The sequence below is a fragment of the Manis pentadactyla genome, chromosome 7, assembly GCF_030020395.1.
Source record: "Manis pentadactyla isolate mManPen7 chromosome 7, mManPen7.hap1, whole genome shotgun sequence".
NCBI classification, from domain to species: Eukaryota; Metazoa; Chordata; class Mammalia; order Pholidota; family Manidae; genus Manis; species Manis pentadactyla.
The window spans coordinates 41,807,062-41,831,586 of record NC_080025.1 but is presented as its reverse complement, the minus strand read 5'-3'; the positions used below and the strand labels follow the sequence as shown (position 1 = coordinate 41,831,586).

At 36.8% G+C, this 24,525-nt stretch overlaps 1 long non-coding RNA gene across 2 annotated transcripts; it reads right to left on the bottom strand.

Annotated features, from left to right (window-relative positions):
- Positions 1 to 3,245: 3,245 nt before the first annotated feature.
- Positions 3,246 to 22,807, bottom strand: LOC130684380 (uncharacterized). Of its 2 annotated transcripts, none has more exons than XR_008998627.1 (3): positions 22,696 to 22,807; positions 17,704 to 17,802; positions 3,246 to 4,019 (listed from the first exon to the last, which is right to left on the bottom strand). It is a non-coding gene; the product is annotated as an uncharacterized LOC130684380 (long non-coding RNA). The 2 variants fall into 2 exon arrangements; XR_008998628.1 differs by having other exon boundaries at positions 22,643 to 22,780.
- Between the last annotated feature and the right edge of the window lie 1,718 nt (positions 22,808 to 24,525).

Genomic DNA, 24,525 nt, shown 5'->3' with positions numbered 1-24,525 from the left:
ATGCTGTCTGGCCCCTACCACAAAGGTCCAGCTCAACTGAATTGGAGCAGACAACAAGAGTTGCAATGTTAAGGCCATTTTTTATCTAAGGTGTGACATTTTCCATTTGATTTCACTCTCTTTTCTGGCACTTACCCCAGACATCAGTAACTGATGTTGAACATCTTTTCAGGGAACACAGATTCAAGGCACATTACCTCAACATAAGACTGTGAGCAGTCATAACAATAGTTTAATTTAGCATTTATTATCTTCCTTCCATTTAAATTTTGCAGATATCCTTCCCATGTTTTAATAATGTGTAATTTTTTGTCATACCCCTTTTTCTAAAGTTCTGTTTGATTTTTTTCCACAGCACTTGTTATTCCCAATTTAACTCCATTCTACTCTGTTAGTAATTTACTTATACAATTATCTTTCCTAAAGGCTAAAAGAGCTAATTGAACCATTCTTGGGGAAATCTGTGGCTTTTAAATTAGTTTTTTTTTTAGGAAATAACCTTCATATCAATTATTGATTTGTTTTCCTTCTATCTCATTTCATCAAATGCATTTTCTATTTTCCATGTCTTGTTCTGAATAAATATGTAAATATTGAAATATATAATGTACAAATATATAAACTCTGAAAAATATAAATACTGAATAAATAATACATTAGCTAATCTAGTTAACACAGCATTCTTTTGAAATAGGCATTAATATCACCTTTTAAAGGTAAATTAAAACTAAGACTCAGAATGGTCCAAGGAATTGTTCTAAATTACCTTATTAGTGAGTGAGAGGGTCAGAACTCAACAGTAAGTCAGCTGAATCTAAATACTTATTGTCCCATTAGCCATAATGTAACTGTGTGATGGGCTATGGTCTAGACATTCCTTCCCCAATTTTTTTCCCATTCATTAAACTTCAAACTTTTATAAGTATTTTGTTCTAGGATTGCTGTCTTCACCAGTTCATCCCCCAGATTTCTAGTAGAACCCAAATTCTTTCCTCAGCATGTGCAGATCAGCCCTCTGCCCGACCCTCCCTTGGGGGCAGCCCTTCCTGCTCTCCGTCCTGCCACTCCAGTCAGATTGGTCGGTCCCCATTCCTGGTGCACAGCTGCGGACAATCACACTTGTTACACTACAAGCTCCTACTGCCTCTGCCCCGTTTTTAATCACTCAGGTCCATGCCTCTGTATTCTATTTTAAAATAATTATTGAGAATGAGAGCACAGGAGATAAATGCTTTGAGATCTTGTACCGCTAAAAATATCTTTATGCTAATCTCACATTTAATCAACAGCATGGCCATAAACAGCAGTTGAAAATTTTTTATCTCATAGTTTAAAAATATGTCTCCATTGTCCCCTACAGTGTTTCTGCGTCCTGATATGTTTTGTTGCCTGTGAGTCCTGGTTTTGGACTGCATCTCTCATGCCTGGTGCTCCTGGATTATCCAACAGACATAAGAGCGAGCTCCTGAAAAGGCCGACTGGATTTGCTTGAACAGAGCTGTGTGCAGGACTTCATCCTGTGGCCAACGGTTATCTTCATTTCAGCACATCTAAGGCCTTCCTTTGGGTCTCAGCAGGTCATGAGCCTGACTGCCATGTTCATGAGCACAGGTGGGGGAGGAAGGGTGATGGCCTCACAGTGCTCTGAATTTCACTCAACCCCTAGTGCCTTTCTGACAACGTTTTGAGTGTCTATTTTCAAACTTCTAAGAAAATACAACAGAGAATGTAAGCTGTTCCACCCCACATTCAAAAATATCCCTCACAGACAAATCCTCCACCTTTCTAGGATTCGGCAGTGTGGACAGCACTGTTTAGTCTCCCCACACCCTCAGACTTAGAGCATGACCAGCATTTTTGTTGTTATTCAGCTTCCACTCATGTGCTGGCTCTACAGATTCCAAACATTCATTGACATCTCTTTGCTTTCTGTTCTCCTCTACTGTTTTGTCTTTCTTTTTGATACTAATTTTTCTGTACTTTATGAAGAAACCAAGAATAATATGTGCATTCAAACCACATTTTGCCTCTCAACCTCTTTCCCAGTGTCTTTTCCTTATCTTATCCTTAAGTGACATCAGAAAGCAATTACAGACCTAAAGGCCATCTCTAGTAGATGTTACAAGTAATTTAACCACTCTCTTCTATCCAGAAAGGAAAAGAAGACACAGAAATTGGGTCAGGGGTCCTACAGTATTTCAGGCCAAGGTGTAATTGTTATTGTAACAGTGTCCAAACTTTCTTTTCCTCAGCTCTGAACATTCTCGCCATTTTCATCATTCTCCAGCCGTGTGCCAGACCCATTGTTATTACCTGAGCCTCTCAATCCTGTGGCTCCCTGTGAGTCTTGGTGTTCATTATTCCGTCATGCTCAGTGTCTCCCCTCGTGGGCCAGCTCTCAGACTAAGCTAATACAGTGACCCTTTACTGGACCCTCCCTGCCCCTGCTTTACTTTCTCTAAACAGTTACCACCATTGCAGTCATTTTACTCATCTTCTACCTACCAACCTACTGACCTACTGACCTATGGACCTGTGTCTTTGTCTGTTCCTCCACCCACCCCGTCTGTGATTCCCATGAGGACAAGGACCTTCTCTACCTTGTTCACTGCTTGATATCAAAGGTCTTCCTGACACAGGTAAGCATTTTGGTGGAAGAATGAATGCATTTCTGGGATGAAAGTAACAACTATACTGGTAGGTAACTGGAGATTCATTGACAAATCAAAGATTATGGAAGTGCTAACTATATATTTTTTTCAGTTCATTATTAAAGATTTTTTTTACATTACTGATGTTGGGCTTTAACAACAGTTTTTCATTTTCTGATTGTATTTGAGTGTATTATGAACTAAGTATGAAGTATAAAATAAGAAAAATCGTGACATTCTTCCTGTGGTGCCTGTATTTCTTCCTTCTTTCTTATGTATGTTTATGCTCCTGACATTCTTTATTTTTTAGATCTTGGGACTGATTACAATTCTGAAAATGTCTATCCATGTTTCCTTCTTTGAGCAACAGCATTAGAACTGTTCCTACCTACCTGGTCTCTTTGGGACACTTTTCTTTGAGTCTATCCTAAAATCCACTTAAAATCTACAGTGAGAAATTCATTCCTTTTGAATAAAGCAAAGCCATGTGCTCCTTCTCAGAATTTTCCCTTGGCCTATCTTTTTTAGCCATTTCGGGCATTCCTCCCCCTTGGATTCCTTTTGTCAACCAAAAAAATATTATGAAGGCAAAGCTGCAAACAATTAGTTGTGTTTATTTGAGGTCTTGGGGATTTGCAATCTGGGAGATGTAGATGCAGGTAGCAACTCAAACATATTCCGAATTGTTAACAAAGTTTAGAGATTTTAAAGGTTAACAGCAGTAATTTTACTCATTTACATAAACTGTTTTGAATGTTTTGTGTTTGGAGCCAGCACAGCTGGCACGCTATTCAGTTTCTGATTGGCTGCTATGGCCAAAGCCCGGTATGAGGCCAAAGAAGTCCACAGCAGTTGGTGGTCGCAGGACTGCAGTCTGGCAGCAAGTTCCAGTCCCACCCAGCGTTCTCCTGAGATGTGAACTGCTGACGTGTGCAGACCCTATTTCTTGAATGACCTCCCAGCTCCACTTTAATTGCTTCCCTTTGCCAAGCTGACTTCATTTTGATTTCAGTTTGTCACATTTCACATTTCCCCCTTTTGACTGAAATCTTTCTTGGAAAGCAATAATGATCAAAATTGTTTCATTTTCCCATTGTTTTGTCAGAGTGGTTATTTTATCCACTCAGGACCCATAGTGTCCCTCACTAGTGGCATACAGTTGGCGTAGTGTTAGAGGAGTTGGCTATAGGGAGCTTATGGTCAAATTTGAACAAAAGGTAGGTTTTGGCAAAGTGAGGCTGAGACGTCAATGGTTTCTCAATTTCAGTAACTAAAGGATATGGTTGATGGATTGCATTGAGCTTCTAGGTCATCCTGATTTTGACATCTTATGTTGTGGTGCAGCAGTGAGAAACACAAAACAGTAGCCTAGAAAAAGCAAGCAAAAAATTAAAACAATAATTATTAGCAGAGTTTGTAATGTCCATTGTAAGAATGCCCTGAGTTCTGAAAAGAAGGCAGATAAAAATATCAAAGAATTTAAATTTTGACCATCTTAATGAGCAACTAGAAGTCCTTTAAGGCACATGGCTAGGTTAAAAGGTTTGGTAGTTTCTAACTCTACTTACTGAGAGGTGGTTATACAATTACAGCAGGAAGTAATCTAGGACAATTCTCTTACCAAGAACAACATTTTTAAAGGAATCTAAGGATCACTGCTGGGTTCTAAGAGCCCAGGCAGTGACTCTAGCAATTCTATTAACAGTCCTGGTTAAGTTGCTAATCATGAGATCATGTTGGGCCATTGTAACTGCTGTCCAGGAAAATAGTATTTGGACAAGGTAATGTTCTATGCACCATTATACCCCCCAGGAAGGTCACATCTATAATATTGACCACAGGAATTATCTTCATATTCAGAGAGATCTTCACTGAGATTATTTTGTATTATTTGTAAGATGCTTTCTTAAAAAAATAAGGTTCATTGTTGGTGCCTGTGATCATTTTAAGAATAGTAGAAGGGGTGGTTAAATGTCCTAAAAGGCAGGCACTTCTGAGGCCCATCCAGTTCCAAGGCTTTCATTTGCTCAGGCTTGATGACTATATCCACACACAACAATATATCTGTGAGGTACACAAAGTAAGCCAGTCATGTTTTGAAAATACAGGGAGTCATTGGCACGTATGAAGAGCAAGTTTTTACATTAGTATTTTTTTTACCTCACCTGATGATTGACAGTGATAATTTTAAGAAGTTTGCAAGGCTTTTACTAAGGCTAATGTAATATGCCCAGTAAAGTGGGTGCCCTGATCACTAGAGACTGTGGGAGGTATGCCCAAATGGGAGAAACATTTTAAAATAACAAGAACATTTTATAACATCAGAGTAAGTGGCAGTTGAATTAAGTCCAGCTACAGGTCCAGAGGAAGGTCCAGAGGCAGGAGGGGACAAAACTGGTTTTTAAAAAGTGGGTGAAGGAATACAAAAGCCAAAAACAGAGTTTGCCAGGGAGCTTGGAAGAACCAAGTGGTTTTCTTAGGTTTCCTGTGGCCCTAACCATTCATTTAATTGATAGCCGTTATTTACTCATTTTAACTTCTCAGATTCAGGAGCAGACTACTGCCACATTATAAAAATACCAGGATGGCAAAAGTCTGGTAATAAAGGGCCAATATTTTTGTAGGAGCAGATTGGAGTCTACCTTTATAGATTTATTATCCACCATTAAAGATCTAATGAGAATTCACTGTAATTAAGTTAAAAAAAAAATTTAGTTATTATGTGAACATTCAGTATTTTAAGAATAACTGAAAAATATTAAAAGGTTTTTAAAACACTTAAAATAGGATCATAGGTCATTGTGATACATACTTAGTTAGCCATTTAACCAAAGTGACTATTCAAAATTCTGTAGACAAATACAGAAAATTAAAAAGCCTTAGCTTTTTCACTATTGAAAAGACTAAGTTTCTTTTCTTCTAAGCAGTCAAAGACCTGGTAAAGAAAAAAATGTAGATCTTTGTTTTTAGACAAATTACATTAAGGATAAAGAAAAATCTTCATTTATAATTTCTTATTTAAAGTAGGCTAATCAGAAAACTTTATCTTTTTAACCGAGAGAAAACTACATTCTAACTTTGTACCAGAGTGCTTTTGATATTAAAACTCTTAAATAAATTCATTCTAACCTTGGCCAGCTTGACCACACATTAAATTATCTCTAAAAGATTCCTTTTTCACAAATCTTCTATAACTTTATTTTTTTAACATTCAGATCTGTCCTATTTTTCTCTCTTTAAATAACCAGACTCACTTTTAGGAGAAAATTACTTTTTTTTGCATACAGAGATATTTCCCTAGTTATTTCAAGTAGCCTTAACCAAATATTTTCATTATAAATTTAACCCTTACAAACCTTAATTTCCAGTGAAAACTAAGTAGTAAGCAATTATGAACCATCTGTTACACCATCATTCTTTAAATTGGCAACTTTATTAATAAATCTCATAATTTCTGGAAACATGCTTCTTCATAGTACAGTCTTTTAATGAAATACAAAACATGATTGCCAACAGACCCAAATTTATCTTTAGTTTCTCTGTAATAAGAAGACATAAGTAGGTAAACTTAGATTAGTTTAACAATTAATATCTCAATATTTTATCTTATTTGGAAATAATCTAGATATTCAATGGATTCCCACAATTTAATTTAACTTAGTTAAATTCTAGTACTGAAAGTCACCAAAGAGATTTAGGAAACTATTTAAATAGACATACCATAAAACATAAATATTGCTGAAAATTTCATTTATAAAGTTTTATTTTACTTACATCTATTAATGTCATTTGAAAAATATGTTAATATTAGTGTAATTCCAGGGGGAAAATCCTGGGGCAAAATACCTTTGAAGCCAAAATCAGGCAAAGGGAGAAATAAAGTGGGAGAAACCCGTTTATTTCTTACAAGCAGTCATCCCACGTTTCTCTCGACCTGGCTACAGAAGAAGAACCAGCTCTACCCAACCTTTCTGGTCCAGATAAGCCCTCACTCGCCCTCGTAATTACCTAATGATTGGGAGATGGACTACTTTTCTCCACCCCTTGGAAATACCTATTGATATGGAGATGAACTAAGGCCAGGTGAGAGATTCTGGAAATATTGCAATTTTACCCACAATTAGTCATGAAAATTTCCTGAGGTATTACACAGCTAACCATCATCTTTAAATTATCTTTCTTGCTAACTAAGTCCATGACAAGGTAACTAGAGTTTATTTGACCTAGCAAGAATAATATCATTATATTTAATGTTGTTCCCTCTAAAGACATTTCTATTTTAATTAAACTAATGAACTTCAATTAGCTTTTATTTATTAAGGATTAATCCTGGATCATGTTAACTTGAAAAACTTCTGGGTTAGTTTTTATATTTCTGAGAATTTTAGGATAGCCAATCGTTATAAGCATTTGCCTTCAGTCCAACTAAATAGAACTCTTTTACAATTAATTTTTGCAATATTATCCAGAGATAGAAAAATATGTATCCACAACACATATATACAGACAGACCTATATGAACATATGTAGAAGCTTTATATTATTGTTTTAAATTTTTTTAGCCATGCAATGGGTATAATCATACAAAATTCACCACTTTAAAAAAATACAGTTGGGTTCAAACTGTTTTTATGGCAGAGGAAATAAGTTAAGGCTATCTGCTCAAATAGCTAAAGCTTTTCAATTAATATTTGTGGAGAAGACACTTAAGATTTGTATTTGCCCTTGACAAGTAAACTTTATAGAAGTTGTGGGCTAGATTTTAGGCAAGGGTGCTTCTATAATCATTTGTATTTTTTAAAAGTCTCTTTTTCTTTTTTTTTTCAGTCTTAGGAACTGAAGATGATCTAGATGAGAGTTCCCTGAGAGGTTAAAAGCCTTTTGCAATCAGTATGGAAGGTTTGGGAATTAGTAAAGATAATTAGACTTTGACCTGTTTCTAGACTTGAACTTCTGGTTTTGCAAAGATTGTAGGATAGGTAAAGATACTCTCAATTCCTTAAACAATTTGGTTGTAATTTAAATGATGTTATAGGTTAATCCATTTATCCAAGGATGTTATCCTCAATTTGCTTCTCACCTCTGCGTGCATGGTTCTAAGTTAAACTCAAGGGAGAAGGTCTAAAAAAAACTCTTATCTAAATATCAGTTTCTAATCTGGACTTTTTTCGACAGAATTACTAAAAGATCTTTTAAATACATTGTCAGTTTTCAGATGAGACAAACAGTATAACTCTGTGGGGGAACTCTTTCTCCCAGCTTGGGCAAATTACCTTTGGAACTGACATCAGTCAAAGGGAGAAATAAAGTGGGAGAAACCCATTTATTGCTTACAAGCAGTAGTCCACTTCTGCTCACCTATGTCTCTCACCACACTGCTCCAAAAATTCAGCTCCACCAAACCTCTCCAGTGGTATGCCCTTGCTCCCCTCTTATAATCACCTATTGATAGGGAAATGGCTATCCTTCTCTCCACCCCTAGGAAACACCTTATTGATATGGAGATGCACTAAGGCCAGGGGAAAGATTCTGGAAATATTGCAGTTTTACCCACAAACAGTAAATATTTCTGGCAATACTGAATGACTAAGAAAGGTCACCAGAGAAGATGCAAAAGATACTACATTCGCTAGATTCAGAGTCAGTTCCAGGGATAGTCAAAAGAAAGAACCAACAGCCTGCATGTCCCAGGCAAGCAGATGAAGCAAGACAAGAAGGAAGGCAATAGCTACTCTGTTGAGTCTGCAGGGTCTCAATTGCCTCCAGCTCAAAATGGTCATGTGCTAAATAATCACATTTTGAGGAGACTTGCTCTGAACACATTCAGCACTACCTGAGAAACTTTAAAGAAGTTTCACAACACAGAAGCTATTTGTGTTGTTCAGTTTCCAAAAACATATTCTCCCTTTTGATAAGGAAACGTGTGTCTGATAAATCTAAGAAAATCACACCCTAATAAGTGAATGGTGGCTGTAGGGGCCAGAGGGGACTGAAAGTCTAGTAAGGTCCCAAGCTCAAAAGGGAGAGGTAAGAATTTAGAAACTTTCATAAAGGTATTAAACTCTCCTGCAGTTTGTGGTATTTCTGTACTCTGAAAAAATGGAAAAGAGAGGCTTGTGGGGTTCAAAACTGGCAGGGTTGCTTCCATCTACAAACTCAGGTCACATCATTTCCAATAATAAGATCTATTTCCCCTAAGCTGTCAGTTAGAACTAATAGGGAGATTCCCATTTTGTCTCCAGAGATGACCTGTCCTATCATATCAGCATTCTTTCCCTAGTTGTTTGTCTTTTAAGTTTATAACAATTCTTCCAAAGTCCAGGTTTCTTGAAGTAATTATAAACATATTTGACAAGAGAAGATCAGAGGAATTTCTGAGAGTTGTTAGCTGTTGTAATTAGATTTGTAATCAGGAATATGTTAGCGCATAGCTTGGGCTGCTTTCTTTTTGTGATGCTCCCTCGGTGGTGTGAGATAACTGATCACCCAGGTTAGTGGCCTAATCAGGGGCCTAAAGTTGCTATCTTTTAACTAACTTACTGAATTCAAAAGTTTTCATGTTTAATTTTGTCATTTACAGAGTATTGTTTAAAATTTTTTTTCCTGTATGTCATCATAATCAAAAAGAGATTTATTTGGTCACATTATTAACTTTTTTCCAATCTATAGTATTTGGAAAATCTTAAGGATGGTTTTGTGTAAATCTTTAGCTAGTTTAAAAGCTTCTGTTTTATCTGTAACTTTTCACTTAGAAAAATAATCACAAACTTTCTTCAGCCTGCTTTTTCCATACATTCTTTTGCATGACCCTCACTTACAAGTATGTGGATAAGTTGATAAAGGTTAGAATAGCCAGGTTCATAGGTCTGAATAACTGAATTGAATTCCTTAGTGAATCCTAGAGTTTTCAAGCATTTGGGAAAGTCCTTGATGATGTGTAACTCTTCCTTAATCCAAGCAGTATAAGTAACTGATGAAGTCTCAGAGCCTCCTTCATTAGGTGTGACTTTAAAAGGGGACTGTATGGCAGGAGGGTCTAGGGGAACCTCCAGGTTGTCATTATAGAAGAGAAGTTCAGGTAAACTAGGATGTATAGGCGGGAGGGAGGAGAGGGGGTGGGGGAGGAGCAGGACCTTAAGCATTTAGCTAAATGGTCTCAGTGAGCTTTTCTAGGTTAGTCTCTGGGAGACAGCAGTTAGCTTTAGAAATCTTAGAATTCTTTTCTTGTAAGGAGGCAAGATTAAATCATTTAATTTCTTAGAGACCTCCAAATACCAGCTGAAATATACTCCTGTTCCAGATGCTTGGTTTTCTTTTCTTTTTCCAATTGTGCATCAAATAAACTAATTTCAGAAACTCAAAAGATCCCCAAAGTGGCCCCTAGTGTTTTAAGCTGTCCCCTGTAATGTGGGTGCATTGAGGAAGAAGTTGACAGGATGAGGGACCATATTCTTTGAACACAAAATCCAGCTAGAGGGCTCAAAGAGGGCTGATCATAAAAAAGTCCCTTGGAAGAATTCCTTCCCATAACTGAGCACTGACCAGAATGGCAATAAGAAACTGAAACCCAAATCTTCCACTCAAAATGCAGTGAAGATAAATCTTCTCCCCAGAGATGAGTGAGGACAGAAGCTGACAGCCTGCGGATGCCCAGATGAAGGCCTGAGCCTCAGCCAAGGGGGCAGCTCTCTTCCAGGAGCACTTGCCACTGGGAACCCAGGCAGTCGAGGAGACAGTGGGAGCAATGGCCTCTGGCAGGCCCCTTGCTCGTGGCCACTGTGGTACCAAAACCAGAGGTCGGCTGTCTGGACCCCACTTCTCTGAGACCACGCAGAGTCAAACAAAACAAAAACAAAACAAAAAACTCACAAAGTTGCAAAACCATCAGTTGTGTTTACTGGGGTCTCAGAGATCACACTCTAGGAGATACAGATTTAGAGTAGCACCCCAAATAGTACTCTGAATTGTTGACAAAATTTGAGATTGTTAAAGATAAACAGCAGAAATATTCTTTCATATAAATTGTTTCGAACATTTTGTGCTTGGAGACAGCAGAGAAGCTGGTGCACAGTTCCGTTTTGATTGGCTGCTATAGCCAAAGCCACGTACGAGTCCATCGAAGTCCAGAACCGGCCGTGGTCTCAGGAGCGCGGCTTGTCAGCAAGCTCTGTCTAACACTCTTCAGAGATGTAAACTGCCGACACGTACAGACCCTATTTACCTAATGGCCTCCCAGATCCATTTTAGTTGCCTCCCTTAGCCACACTGACTCCATTTTGATTTTGGTTTGTCAGGTTTCACACTTTATTAACACTATCCTATATTAACACTACTATTAACTCCGAAATTCCGTAAGAAAGAATGAATTTTGCAGAGAATAGGAGACTGAATTCTCTAGAAGTCCTTAAAGGTGAATAGAGTTTACAATATAAACTACAGAAATGTAATAGGCAAGGCATAAGAAAATAATATGATATATGAGCAAACTCTTCCGATTAAGAACATTTAAAAATCACAGATAACATATTTTTTAAACATCATGTGAAAGACATGGAAACTAAGGAAAATCTGAAGCCCAAATAAATGAAACCTCACAAATTTTAAAAAATCGAAAAAATATTAAAGCAAATATTTGCTCCGGGGGAAAGGGGTGGGACACCTGCTGGTAAAGGAGTTCCCAAACCCTCCCTGAGGAGACAGCAAAAGAAATCAAGCGAACAAACAAAGCCAAAACCAACCATCCCTATGAAGTTCAAACTATAAACGGCTCTTTTTGTTAGGGATTGGAGTTAACACTGTGTGGACCTAAAAACATCAAAACCAAAATTCAGTTTAAAATGACCCTAAACTGGTAGTGAACACAATCTTACTTGGAAGAAAGCATTTTAAACCTAAACCTTAAGAAATTTATATAGGTAAAGTTATAACAATATGATCTCAGAATCAGAAATTGAAGAATGCAGAAGGAAATAAACTGCCATGAGTGAGAAAGAAGAATCAATACATTTCAGAATTGAATTTACAGAGGTTTTTGAATCATCATTTGGAGAACATACAATAAAATGCCTTAATATTTTCAAAAATAAAAAAGGTTTTGACTGAAAGTGAAAAGGTGAATTGGGAAGCAAGCCTAAAAGAATATCTACAAATACAATAACTGGTTTAACAGCCTGTGAGACAAAATTGGAAAGAGCTTTACTGAACTGGAAGATAGATTTGAAGAAACTGCTTAGAAGGTACCCAGAGACAAAGAAAAGGAAATATAAACTGCAGGTTCAAAAATAACAGGGAAAGGAGAAAACAAAGATGTCAAACATACTTCTGATCAGATTCAAAACAAATTATTAGAATCAAAAGACAGGGGTGGAGCAATATTCTAAGAGACAATAGGTGAGAATTTTCTAGGATTAATGAGCAAAACCAATTCATAGATTCAAGGTGACTAATGAATGTCAAACCAGATACACAAAAAGAACAGAGTAAAACTATAGAACGTGACAGCCAAGGAAAAGAATGTAAAACAGCCAAGAGAAGAGAGAGATTAAGAATGGCAGTCGGACCAACAGTCCACTCACCAATGAACCAGTGAAAGCAAGAGACAAGGAAATCATGTTTCCCTAATTCTCCATCACAGAGCTGCTGACTGGCATTTGTTCAGTAAGATATCATAAAGATGTTTTGCACAAGTGCATCAGGAAAAAGTGCAAGAATGTTTATTGCGGTGTGAATATAAGCATGATACTATGTCATTTCAAATATATTGAAGAAATGTGAGAATATCTAAATGTGAAGATATAATGAACAGTTAAATTTGGAAGATGATAAATGAGAGAATTCAGAGATCATCTCAGGGACTTTCAGAATGGTTGAATCCTTGGCAGAAAATTAGGCTATATTGGAGAAAATGGGAAACAGCTTGAAATAAAATTCAAAACACAGATTCTCAATAAAAACATAAATGTTTCCAGAAAATAGTCAAGAAACACTTTATTACTGAAATTAATGCCAACCAAAAGTTTTAGTTATTTTATTATAGAAAGAATCAACAGCCACCACTTCTCCCATGAACTATAGACAGTAGCCTCATAATTTCTCTTTGTTTCTAATCTTGTTTTCCAGCAAATGATCAATCCTCTATATGAGGCCATCCCTAACCACCCAGTTCAAATTCTTTCCCTGTTTACTCCTTTATAACAATCTGCACATTTCCTTATAATAGTAAAATGTTCCTAATTCCTTCCTCCTGTCCCATGTAACATTATTGTTACTCATTGCGTTTATATACTAACTAGAATTATCTAATACCTTGCTGCTGTAATTATTTTGAATAAACATATCTATTTGATCAATTAAGAATAAGAAAATGAAAAGTTTTAATTTTACCTTCACATTTCTACTTCGACGCTATTTCATTTTCCTTCTCTCTGAAAAACTTCTTTGAACATTTCTTGTAAGCCAGGTCTGGCTGGCAACAAATTCCCTAAACTTTTGTTTTTCAGTGACAGTATTTTCTCTTCATCTTTGAAGGATAATTTCACAGGGTCCAGAGTTCTAGGCTGGTGGGGTTTTCTAATCTAACACTTTCAATATTTCATTCTTCTCTTTTCTTGTTGGCACAGTTTCTGAGAAGTCAGATGTAATTATTATCTTTACCCCTGCGTAGGTAGGACTCCCCCACCCCACCCTCCACCCTGGCTTCTTCTAAAACTTTTTTCTTTACCTTGACTTTTCTATAGTTTGAATATGATGTGACTAGGTGTATTTAGAGTTTTTTTTATTGGCATTATCCTGTTTGATGTTCTCTTGAGTTTTCCGAATCTGTGGTTTGGTGTCTGACATCAGTTTGGGGAAATTCTCAATCATTATTGTTTCAAATATTTATTCCTTTCTTTTCTCTCTCTCATCTCCTTCTGGTATCCCCACTATGCTTATGTTATACCTTTTGTATCTATCTCACAGTTCTTGGTTATTCTATTCCAATTTTTTTTCAGCCTCTTTTTCTCTTAGCTTTTCAAATTTGGAAGTTTGTATTGACATATTCTCTAACTCAAAGATTCTTTCCTCAGCCATGTTATGAGTCTGTCAAAGACATTCTTCATTTCAAATACAGCATTTTTTAATCTCTACAATTTCTGGTTCTTTCTTAGGACTCTCATCTGTTTGCTTAACTGTACATAAGTTTTTGCATACTGTCTACTTTATCCATAATAGCTCTAATCACATTAATCATTGCTGTTTTATATTACCAGTCTTATAATTCCAACATCCCTGCCATATCTGAGTCTGGTTCTGATGCTTGCTTTGTCTCTTTAAAATGTACTTTTTGCCTTTAAGCGTGTTTTGCAGTTTTTTGTTGAAAGCTAGACATTATATACCTGGTAGTGTTTCCTGCAGAAGTTTCTGGTCATGGTTTCTGCATAAGTTGTAATTCTCTCTATCTGCCTATCTCTCTTAACTTAGGGAGTTGCAGTTTGCCCTGTGATTTCATTTCTCTGATGTATCTAAGAAGAGTTATTTATTTCCAGAACATTGAGCTTTTTACCTGTTGTTAGGATGGAGTGACAACTTCCAAGCTCATTACTTGCTAGACCAAGAACTAAAACCACATTTCCTCTCAAGTACACAACTTATGAATAGTTCTTTTTGTGACTGTATTTTTATGTATCTCCTATGAAACTCAAAAAAACAGACATTTAAATACCCTGAGTAACTTATCCCTAGTATTAGTCTCAGTTATTAGTACATAGTAGGAAATCCCAATATTTCAGATGTAATGAATAAGAAATCTGATACTACATCTAGTAGGTCACTACAACAGGAAATACACTGGTACTTTTCTGGTTATTTTTTCTGCTTGAAAATACTGAATGGCAGCTTTTAAAATACTACTAACTAAAACTGAGTAAATTTCACTTGTGCCTAGATTACTTCCATTTTCAGTTTATACTCATGCGAATAATGTAGTAAAGTAGTTTTTTGAAATGCATGTGCAGAAACTTCTCTCTCATAGTTGGTGTTTACTTGTAGTAGCACTGGGCAACGTGTTGTGATCATTGCCTTAAGGTTTACAGTGGGTTTGACTCCTATTAACACTAATGAGAATTGCTCAGCTGCCTCTGTGCATAAAGCACTAGAATCCTGTCCCCAGGCTATGTCTCCCTTGGGATTGTATGGCTAATATATGTCATTAAACCATAATGGTAAACATAACTACTTGGAAATTACATTTCACCTTTTCCGCCTGCAGGTCTCAAATCAAACTGCAAACAATTATGCTTATAACACTTCTGCAAGGTACTTTTGAAAAGCACTATATGAAGATAGCCAACCTATTTCTGTAGTGCAGTTTTGGCTGAGGAAAAGTGTCAATACAACAGCAATCCTTACAAATCCACAATATACAAACATAGGAAATACAAAAACGATCTTCAATATAATTGGACAAATAACTTGGCAAATATATTTAACTAAGAGGAGAGTGATAAAGCTGGAGAGGTAGGCAGGGGTGAGGTAATATAGAGGTTTGTAAGCCATGAGAACTAATTTGAGTTATATTCTACTGTCATTGGTGCTATTAGAGGACTTCAAAAAGAGAAGAAATCACCTAATGTAGGATTTAAAAGAATACTTTGTATAGCATGGACTATGGGGAGCAAAAGTGGGAATGGTGAGGCCAGCTAGAGCATAAAGGATGAGAACTTTCACTGGCATGGAAGGAGTTAAGACAAAAAGAAGTGAACAGATTTGAGATTTATTTCGTACATTATGGATTGGACATGGATGGCAAAAGCAAAAGGAAGGCTGAGTCCTAGGAACGTCATGGATTTTGGTGCTCCATGAAAATTAAAATTTGGGAAAATGGAAGAGAAAAAGGTTTTGCTGGTGTTAGGGAAAATTTATTGAAGAACACCCTTGGGGGAACCCAGGGGTCTGTTTTGAGCAAATCAGGCTAATCTGATTACTAAATCTGAAACACCTGCTACACTTTGAAGTAGAACTACCAAAGCAGTTAGACGTTTATCTCTGAAATCAGGGAACAGGTTAGAACTTAAAGAGATAGCTACATTTTTATAGTTGGCATTTAGATGGTATTTCAAGTCATGGACTGGAAGGAATCATGCAGGAAATATTGTGTACATGAAGAGAAGACCTAGTACCAAGCCCCTAACCTGGCAACATTTAGATTGATTTTTGTGCATTGTGAGTCAGTTTCTTCATTATGGATTTCCTGGTGACCCAGCATTATTTAGATATAATTCCCTCCCCCATTGGTGTGCACAGCCACCTTTACCATAAATCAAATTTCCATATATATGGGACTGAGTGTCTGGATCTATTATCTTGTTACTGTTGTCTATTTTCTATTATTATATCCTGTATTAATTACTCAGTTTAATAAATCATGAGATTTTTTATGATTAAAACCAAGCCTCTCATTCTCTAATTGTCTTGGTATTCCTGGCCCTAATTTTAGAATCAGTTCATGTAGTTCTATAAAATAAAAATAAAACAAAAGCAAAAATGTTGTGGAGATTGCATTGTGTCAATATACCAATTTGCAGAGGAAATTACATATTTATAATACTGAGCGTTCCAAAGGTAAACATGGTATACCCCTCCGTTAACTTTTAAGCCTTTTTGAAATTCTTTCAGTGTTATTTAAAAATTTTATGCTTAAAGGTCTTATAACTCTTTTGTTCCTAGATATTTAAGTTTGTAATACTATAGTAAATGGTATCATTTTAAACTTCATTTTCCCATTTGTTGCAAAGTATACAAATAAATTATATAGTTTTTATGTTAGTCTTTACCTCCACAAATTTGCTAAACTCATGTATTAAGTCTCATAATACATCCAATAATATTTTTAGACTTCTATTCATACAACCATATCTTTAAAAATTTTGTCTTATTGCAAAGGTTAGGAATCCAGTACTATAACATTTATTTTCTGCTTGCTACAACCCCTTATATTTTTTGAAAAAACTATGTGCAATTTTATACTTCACAATAAGTTGACTTCAAGAATTTGTAAACAATTAGAAAGGATGTAATTCTAACATGTGAATATTCCCATTAAAAAAAAACTGTTTCACTTCTCCTTTAAATGTATCATGTTATCTAAATATCATAGCATTTTGATACCTTAAATCTAGTATTAAAAATACACTCCTCAACAGTCAATAATTTCATATTTCTTCATCTCCTTGAACCCTTATTTCTGTTTCATTTCCTTTGTAAAACTTTATTTTCATGAAACATATTTTATTTTGAAATGTATTTTCAATTCTATCTTTATTTTACATTGGTCTTCTTATAGTATTTTGAAACAAAATTACACCTATTAATTTTTATGATCTTTAAAATTGGCCCCATGCCATGAGGCAATGAGTTAAAATGCTGTTCTTAATTTTGTGTTTCAATTATTAGTAGTATGCAATTAATCAGACAAAATAAATATATTACAAATTTTCATAAGCAGGAGTAATATTAGGACATTAGTAAGTGCTGACACTTTAAAGGTATATTAGTGACTTACGTAAAGCTATTAGGACAGAATAAAGGGTTGAAAAGAATGAAAGAAAATTTAAAATAGAAGGAAGACTGAAGTGTGCCAGTGCCAACAGCCTTTTAATAAGAATGCCAAAAAGAGAGAAAACAGTAAATGATACCAAAACAGAAAATAAAAAAGCCCCAGAACAATGGCTAAGAATTTTCCAAAATTAAAAATGCTACATACAAGATCTTAAATGTAAAGTTTTGTTTCTGTAATTACATTTGAAAGAAGGCACAGCCACGCATCATTAAAGACACACAGAATACATGTAAAATAAGTGTTACTGGGAAATGCACAGGCAGAGAAGACAATAGAAGACTCAGCCCTCTTCCTGTCACCATCCAGGGGAAAGTATGCATGCGGGTGGGGAACGAGCTGACCAGGTACGCCCGGAAAGAAGTTCAGCTGGAGGACTTGGTCCTATAACCCCACACATATGTGTAAGCATGAAGGATTGGCGGGGGCACCCAAGCAGTTAAAACCATGGAAACTTACCGTTAATGTAGCCTGAAGGGCAAGTGTAGCCGATGACTCTCAAGACTGCATGGCCTGTTCTTCCACCGAATTAACCCACAGGTGTAAGTCAGCTCTTTGCTGAGATACCAAAGAAAGAAGAAAGTCCGCTTTTGCTTTGACCCCATTTGGCTATGGCCATCATTGCCACTATTGCTTTTCAACTTAGATGCACTTTGGTCAGAGAATGTGGTGTCTAGCATACTGATTCTCTCAGATTTCTTAATGGATTGGAACATGGTGACTTTTTATAAAATTTTATGGGTGCAAGTTTCTCAAATGTTTCACATCTTCAGTCATTCCCTCTTCCTCCAGCGTGCCTCGGCCTCATCTCCTCTACCTGAACCCTCCTCGCCTCTAGAACTGAATGTGACTTACTAAAGAATTCTCTCTCACTTCCTATTCAAAGCCAGTCCCCAATAATATGCCTACCTACTAAGATGGACTATTATTTTTTTGACTTATTTAATGATTAAAACTCTCTATAATTCAAATCACTTATCAGAACTGTGATTGGTGATTTAGTTGTGTGTGTGTGTGCAGATGTGTATAACAAATGTATAAGTTCCGTAAATGCAGTCTGTCCTGTTAAACTTTTATTCATAAAACTTTATGCTGGACCTGACTAAATTGGGGTTCAATATACAAATATAAAGAATGAATGAATTGTTGAGACCACAGGTGATGTAAATCCGAGAGGAACGTCAGGGAAGGTGAGCTCTGTTTCTTACCAGATAAACATGAAAGGCTTCTAGGACATTGCCTGGGAGGTAGCTGGTAGAGCTGCGTGGGGTGAGTCTGGCCCTCAGGAGAGAAGGCCGGGCTAGAGGCACACATTCGGATACTCTCAGCTTAAAGTTGACAATTAGGACCACGGACAGAATAATCTCACACAAACTTTAACAGAGTTTGGAGAGGGGAAACAACCAGGGATTGTTTTCTGAGGTAAACTGGCATTTGGAGAGAGAGTGAGAAGCCTAGGGGAGAAATTAAGAGTTGTCTTCTCACACCTAAGCCCTAGACCAAGACAGGCATGTTCTCTACACAGTTGTGATTTTGTTTACTTATCTGTCTCTTCAAAGAACAATACTTGAATCATCTTTGTACCTTTAGCAGCTTGTACCTAATACTCATCAAATTGATTCCAATGTGTAAGCCAGTGCTTCACTGAATATAAGCTTATCATATAAATGTTGCTTTTTTCATTTATGTTTTTTCTTTCATTCCTATTAAGAAACAGAAAGACAAGAGTATTGTAAAAAAAATTTATGTCCAGTCTTCCCATGGAAAGTTCTCTAACTTCTACTTTGCTATTTCCTGAAAAATATCCTTTCTTAAGATTGACTTTTTGATAAAGTACTGATCTTACATGGTGGACAACAGGAGTAGAAGAAATTAAATATATCTTTGGCTGACGTGAATCAATGAGATTTTGCTGCCTTTTAAAATGCCCTTAAAACTTTAGGCCTCAAAATTGATGGGAACAAGCCATTTACTGAGTGAGTCACTAATAAAATCACTTAGAGTTGCATGTATCTGGTATAAAATGAATACGATGTTAGAAACTTATTCTTCATAAAATCAACATATGCTTTTCAGAAATCAATTTTTGATTCAAAAACTCAACTCTCTAAATTTGTGCGGCCAATATCAGGATTTTCATTTGACATCAAAAAACACTCTATTTCAAAGTTGTGGATAAAGGAGTTATTGTTTGAATTAGGAAAATTTAATCTAACTTTCAGTGATTTAAAATAAAGGAAAAAGAGATCATATTTTAGAAGACTGTTGAACTAAGTTTACATAAACACATAATAACAAATATCAAATATCAATGACCCTAATGTAGTTAAGATTTCAGCTCTTTTGGAATTATACAAAACACAGACATACATAAACATAAGTGGACAAATTATACAATGTGAACTATATACACACATGCACATTTAACAATGTTTTAGAGAAAATACACATTTATATCAACAGCAGCATATAAAGTTTAATTTCCTTTTTTTCAGTGACTAATGAAAATACATAGAACTCACAGACTGAGATAGTTGGAAGATTTTTGAAGACACTTTGGTGTTTGCTTTTAGATAGGATTCATCTCCACAAACTCATGAATATAAAAATACTCCATGGAAGTTTACTTACCATGTTCTGGCTACACAATGAGAAAGGAGAGATGGGTTCACAGGATGGTAGCAGATGCAGAACTGGCCAACTAATTTAAGGCTTTGGATTAATCATGGAAGATAAATGTGTCATCTAAATTGTCCATTATTTCACATAGTATTAAATCTATCACTACAGTGGCTCAAAATCCCCCAAATCCCCAAGGTTGATAACAATGTGAAATATTAACTGAAGTTATGTGACAGCATTCCTTGTTGAGTCAAAATCAGCATCATGATCTCTGTAGAAGCTGCTATAACGAAACTACATAATGGGATTTCTTGCCCTTTGGGTATGCAGTCCCACAAATAGCTGTGTACTTACTCCAAAAAAATACCATTTCCTCTCCAGACACATGTATCCAGGGAGGAATTCACATTTAGGGGGACTTGAGCTCATAAAATTTAGGGAAGATATCATAAAATTGGTTGTCAGAATGATGAACCACATTTTAGAATTTGTAGATATTCAAAAACTGGCTTCTGGCTGCATATGTTCCCAGCCTTATTGCTCCTCCAGCCCCACATACTTCTAGTGCCAGACACTGTCGGACATATCCTCATTGCCATGCCGCGGACATACCCCCGTCGCCGTGCCGCCTCTGGTTCTTGGTCTGGTTTACACCCACTTGCTTATTCTTAGTCCCTGAGTAGCTTCTTCTACATTGCCTCAAATTTACACAGGTATTTCTAGATACATAGATTTTAGTCTTTTGCATATTATAGTGAATTTATGCCCTCATACTGCCTTTCATTCGCTGTTACTGATTTCACGCTACTTCATGGGGATCATGCACACCAGCCTCCCTCTCTGATGGGAAGAATCTGGCCTCAACCAACCGAGCAGAAATGTCTGCAGGCTGGTGTTGCCGAACACTTGTCCCCGTGCTGAGCACACCTTCTCCATGTGCCTTACTAATAACAATATCTGTTGTCTGATATTTTTACTTATTTTTCCATACAAGTACAAGCAGATTTCTCTTTCCCTAAACCTAACAGCTGTACTTTACAGTTGTATCTGCACCTGGTTGACTACCAAAGTCTGACACATCTTTCCAATGTTCAAATATGGCACTTTCATGTGTTTAGGCAATATCCAAAAGTGTATATCTCAATGTTCAAATATGGTCTTCAGATCATTCTAGATGAGTTAGTAGAATACATGAAGAAATGCTGTTTAATAACATTATAACAGGGGGTTGCACAGTTTTATAGTTTCTTTTTCATAAGAATGATTCCATCAATAGCTTCCATGTATATCATCTCACTTAACTGTCAACTCAACTCTAGGAGTCAACACAGGATAATAAAACCCCGAATAACATTATTTTCTTAATGTTCAGGAATCATATTTGGAGGTATTGGTACAGTTTAACAGCTTTAAAATAAGATTTACCTCCTTTAGCAGAACAGAAATTCATTTTGAAAAAAAGGGAAAAGGTAAAGAATCAATATAGAAAATATTTCCCCTTTGCATTCCTCAGTTTAAAGAAAGGGTCGTAGAACATGGGGCTGAATAAGAGTCACAGTTTTGAATTTCATTTGGTGCCCCAAACATCACGAGCTGTATACCTTTCAATCAAAATGAAAATTATAGCCCTGGGCTGCATTTCTATCAAAGAAAAGCAAATGTTGTGATTTCCACACTGAAATCAAATTTAACTGGAATGATTCAATAAAATGATGGTATCATTATGAATATGGCACTTTTTCTTAAGGTTTGATTAGGCTAGACACCTGAGTTGAAAAATGACTGTTGCTTGATATTTTATACTTGGCAACTTTGATTAAATATTTATGTTAAACGTAGATGACTTAAAGCAAAATGTGTTCCAATCAAGACACTACAAGCTGTATATACATCCTTGTGAGTTTTAGAAAATTGACTCAAGATGGTATAATGTGAGGTTCAAGCAGCCTGAGCGCGCGCCCTCCCATTCCTACTTAAAGGAAGGTCATGAGAGGTCATGCAGCAGTGTCTAAGCAACTCAATGTTGAATCATTCACGGTGCAGTTTGTCCTACCTGGCTTCAGTGCTCCTCAGTGACAACAGTACAGCCCCATATATGCTCTCTCTTGTAAATAAAACTTAAATACTTCTTAGGGCAACTCTAACTCATAATTATTCCTCAGTAAAAATGTTCTTAGCTCTTAGTCCCAATTATTTGAGAATTAATATGTATTTCTTCAATTCAAAACATTCCTGTCTCATTTTCCTTTAAACTGTGATAACTCCATAATGTATTTGCATTTACATTTGCACCAATTAATATCTGCCTCACTTTTAAGGCAGCAACTTGGAAATCATCTTTAGTTTTCCATTTCCATTCTTCCCACATTCCATAGGGCACTAAGTGTTGCCAAATCTCCGCAGTCTGCTTTGTATTGTCTCACCACCCGCCTCTCCTGCAGGCCGGCCCCCAGTTGCCTCTGACTCTGACTGGTGCCCCTGCCCAGTGTGCGTTTCCGGTTGGCCACAATCTCTCTCCATGGTTCCAGAGAGACCTTAAGTAAATCAGATCTGAAGATTTCAGTCGTTTTGGCATTCCATTCAGCTCTTCATGATTATAAAGTCACTTCTGACACACTTACAATTCTGACACACTTTTAAATTTTGTATCATATGCTACAGCGACATGCAAATATTATTTTCACTTTATTTACTGAAAAAAAAAATACATGCTTTTAAAAAGTTCAAATCTGTGTTTTTTAAATGTGAAATGGAAAGACCCCCATCCTGTGCTCACCTAGTCAAGAATGATCAGTGTCAGCCGTGTGCTGTGTACTCCCCACAACTAACCTTTCTTCAGCGGCCTCCCAGTGCTGACAGGGTCAGTTACCCTCTCCTCACAGCCCCTGTGTCTGGACCTTCCGCCTGGTTCCCCGCGCACGGGAGAACAGACAGCGCAGCGAGGAAAATGCAGGTTGTGTTTGAACTTGCTCCCGTGGTTTGCAGCACTTAACTCATTTCTCACACTTCAGATTATGCAACACTTCCTGTAGTAAAATTTTCTTTTTGGCTCCTCTTTTAGTTAGGGCTTTTCATTTTTTAAATGCTCAAAACAACTCAAGTTGGGAACTAGTAGGGGCTTTTCGGGATACTTCAGGTTATTTAAAAATAAGAATTTCAATGATGATAGATTTCATGGAAACTGCAGTTACAGTGGGAGCACCATCCTATCCCTTTTCACCTTGTCTCTGTTTTACCTTACATCACTCCTGATCTCTCTGAAGCCAGGACCTTCTTCTCAATACTTGAACACTTTCTATTTTACTGTTTCCTCATGATTTTAAGTTTTATGTAATTTTGATTGCCTCGGTCCTGCTTAAAGTTACAGATGCTACTGCCCTGTGACTTTCTGGTTGGTTCTCCACCTTTTATATATTCCAATTATAAACTCCCAGGGCAAAAATATTTTTGGTAAATGTACTTTTTCCATCAATGTATCAAGACATAAATTGCTTGCCAGGCCCTGCCTAGGTTCTCCCAGGGCCAGGTGCCCACTCATCCCTAGAAGACCACAGGGTGCTGACGGTGGCAGCTGGCCTCAGCATGACCATGGGGGTATGACGGCTAACCGCACAGAATGCTTGGCTAGGCTGGGCATGGTGTCAGCTGTTTGGCCAAACACCAGTGCAGATGTTGCAGTGAAGGGGTTTTGCAGATGTGATTAACATCTACAAACCAGCTGACTTCACGTTAAGGAAATTACCCTCCATGTGGGTGGGCCTCATCCAAACATGTGAGCAGAGGCCTTAAGACCAAAATAGATTTCCCAGAGAGAAGGGATTCCTCTCAAGATTGTAACATGGAAATTTTGCCTGAGTTTATAACCTAATGGCCTCTGCAGACTTCAAATCCAATACTACAATATCAACTCTTCTCTTCACTTCCAGCCTAATGGCGTTAGAAATTTTGAACTTGTCAGCCCCAATAATCAAGTGAGCCAATTCCTTAAAATAAATCCCCATATCTATATCATTATGCCCATATCCATATCTATATCTATACATTATATGTCCTGTTGTTTCTCTTTCTCTAGAGAATGCTGACTTATGCAGATTATAGTGCTTCTGGAGGAATAGAATCTTAAGGGTGATTTTTCTGAATTGATTCTCTTGATTTCTGGAATTGGTCTTCTATTTTTACTTAAAGCATTAATGAGTCATAAATGAGTTTATATCTACTGGTAAATAGAGCACTGATAGTCCCTGACATGGTGTAGTAATAGAGATGTGCAAAATACCACCATTGGATATTTTCAATCAAATACTTATAAGAGGTGATGATGCTCTGGGTAACCATGTGTTTGATACCTTCAAATATTTTCTACCAAACTAGTGAGTCTAATGAGATTAGCCGGTTGCTCTTAATCATGTTGGGCAAAATGGGGAAAACAAAGAAGTTAAGGGCTTCAAATTCCAGCTCAAATATTACATAGGAAAATGAACGCAATTTTGAGGTACAATATGGGCATTATGTCATAGAACAGGGACATAACACCCTCCTTAGGATACTGACATATCCTGCTGCCCTATCCTGGAGTGCTCTGTTCTGCAGTGAGGACTCAGGGGCAAGATGCCAAAGGCAGCCGGGCGGGGGCCAGAGGGCAATGGGAGGGAGGGGTGA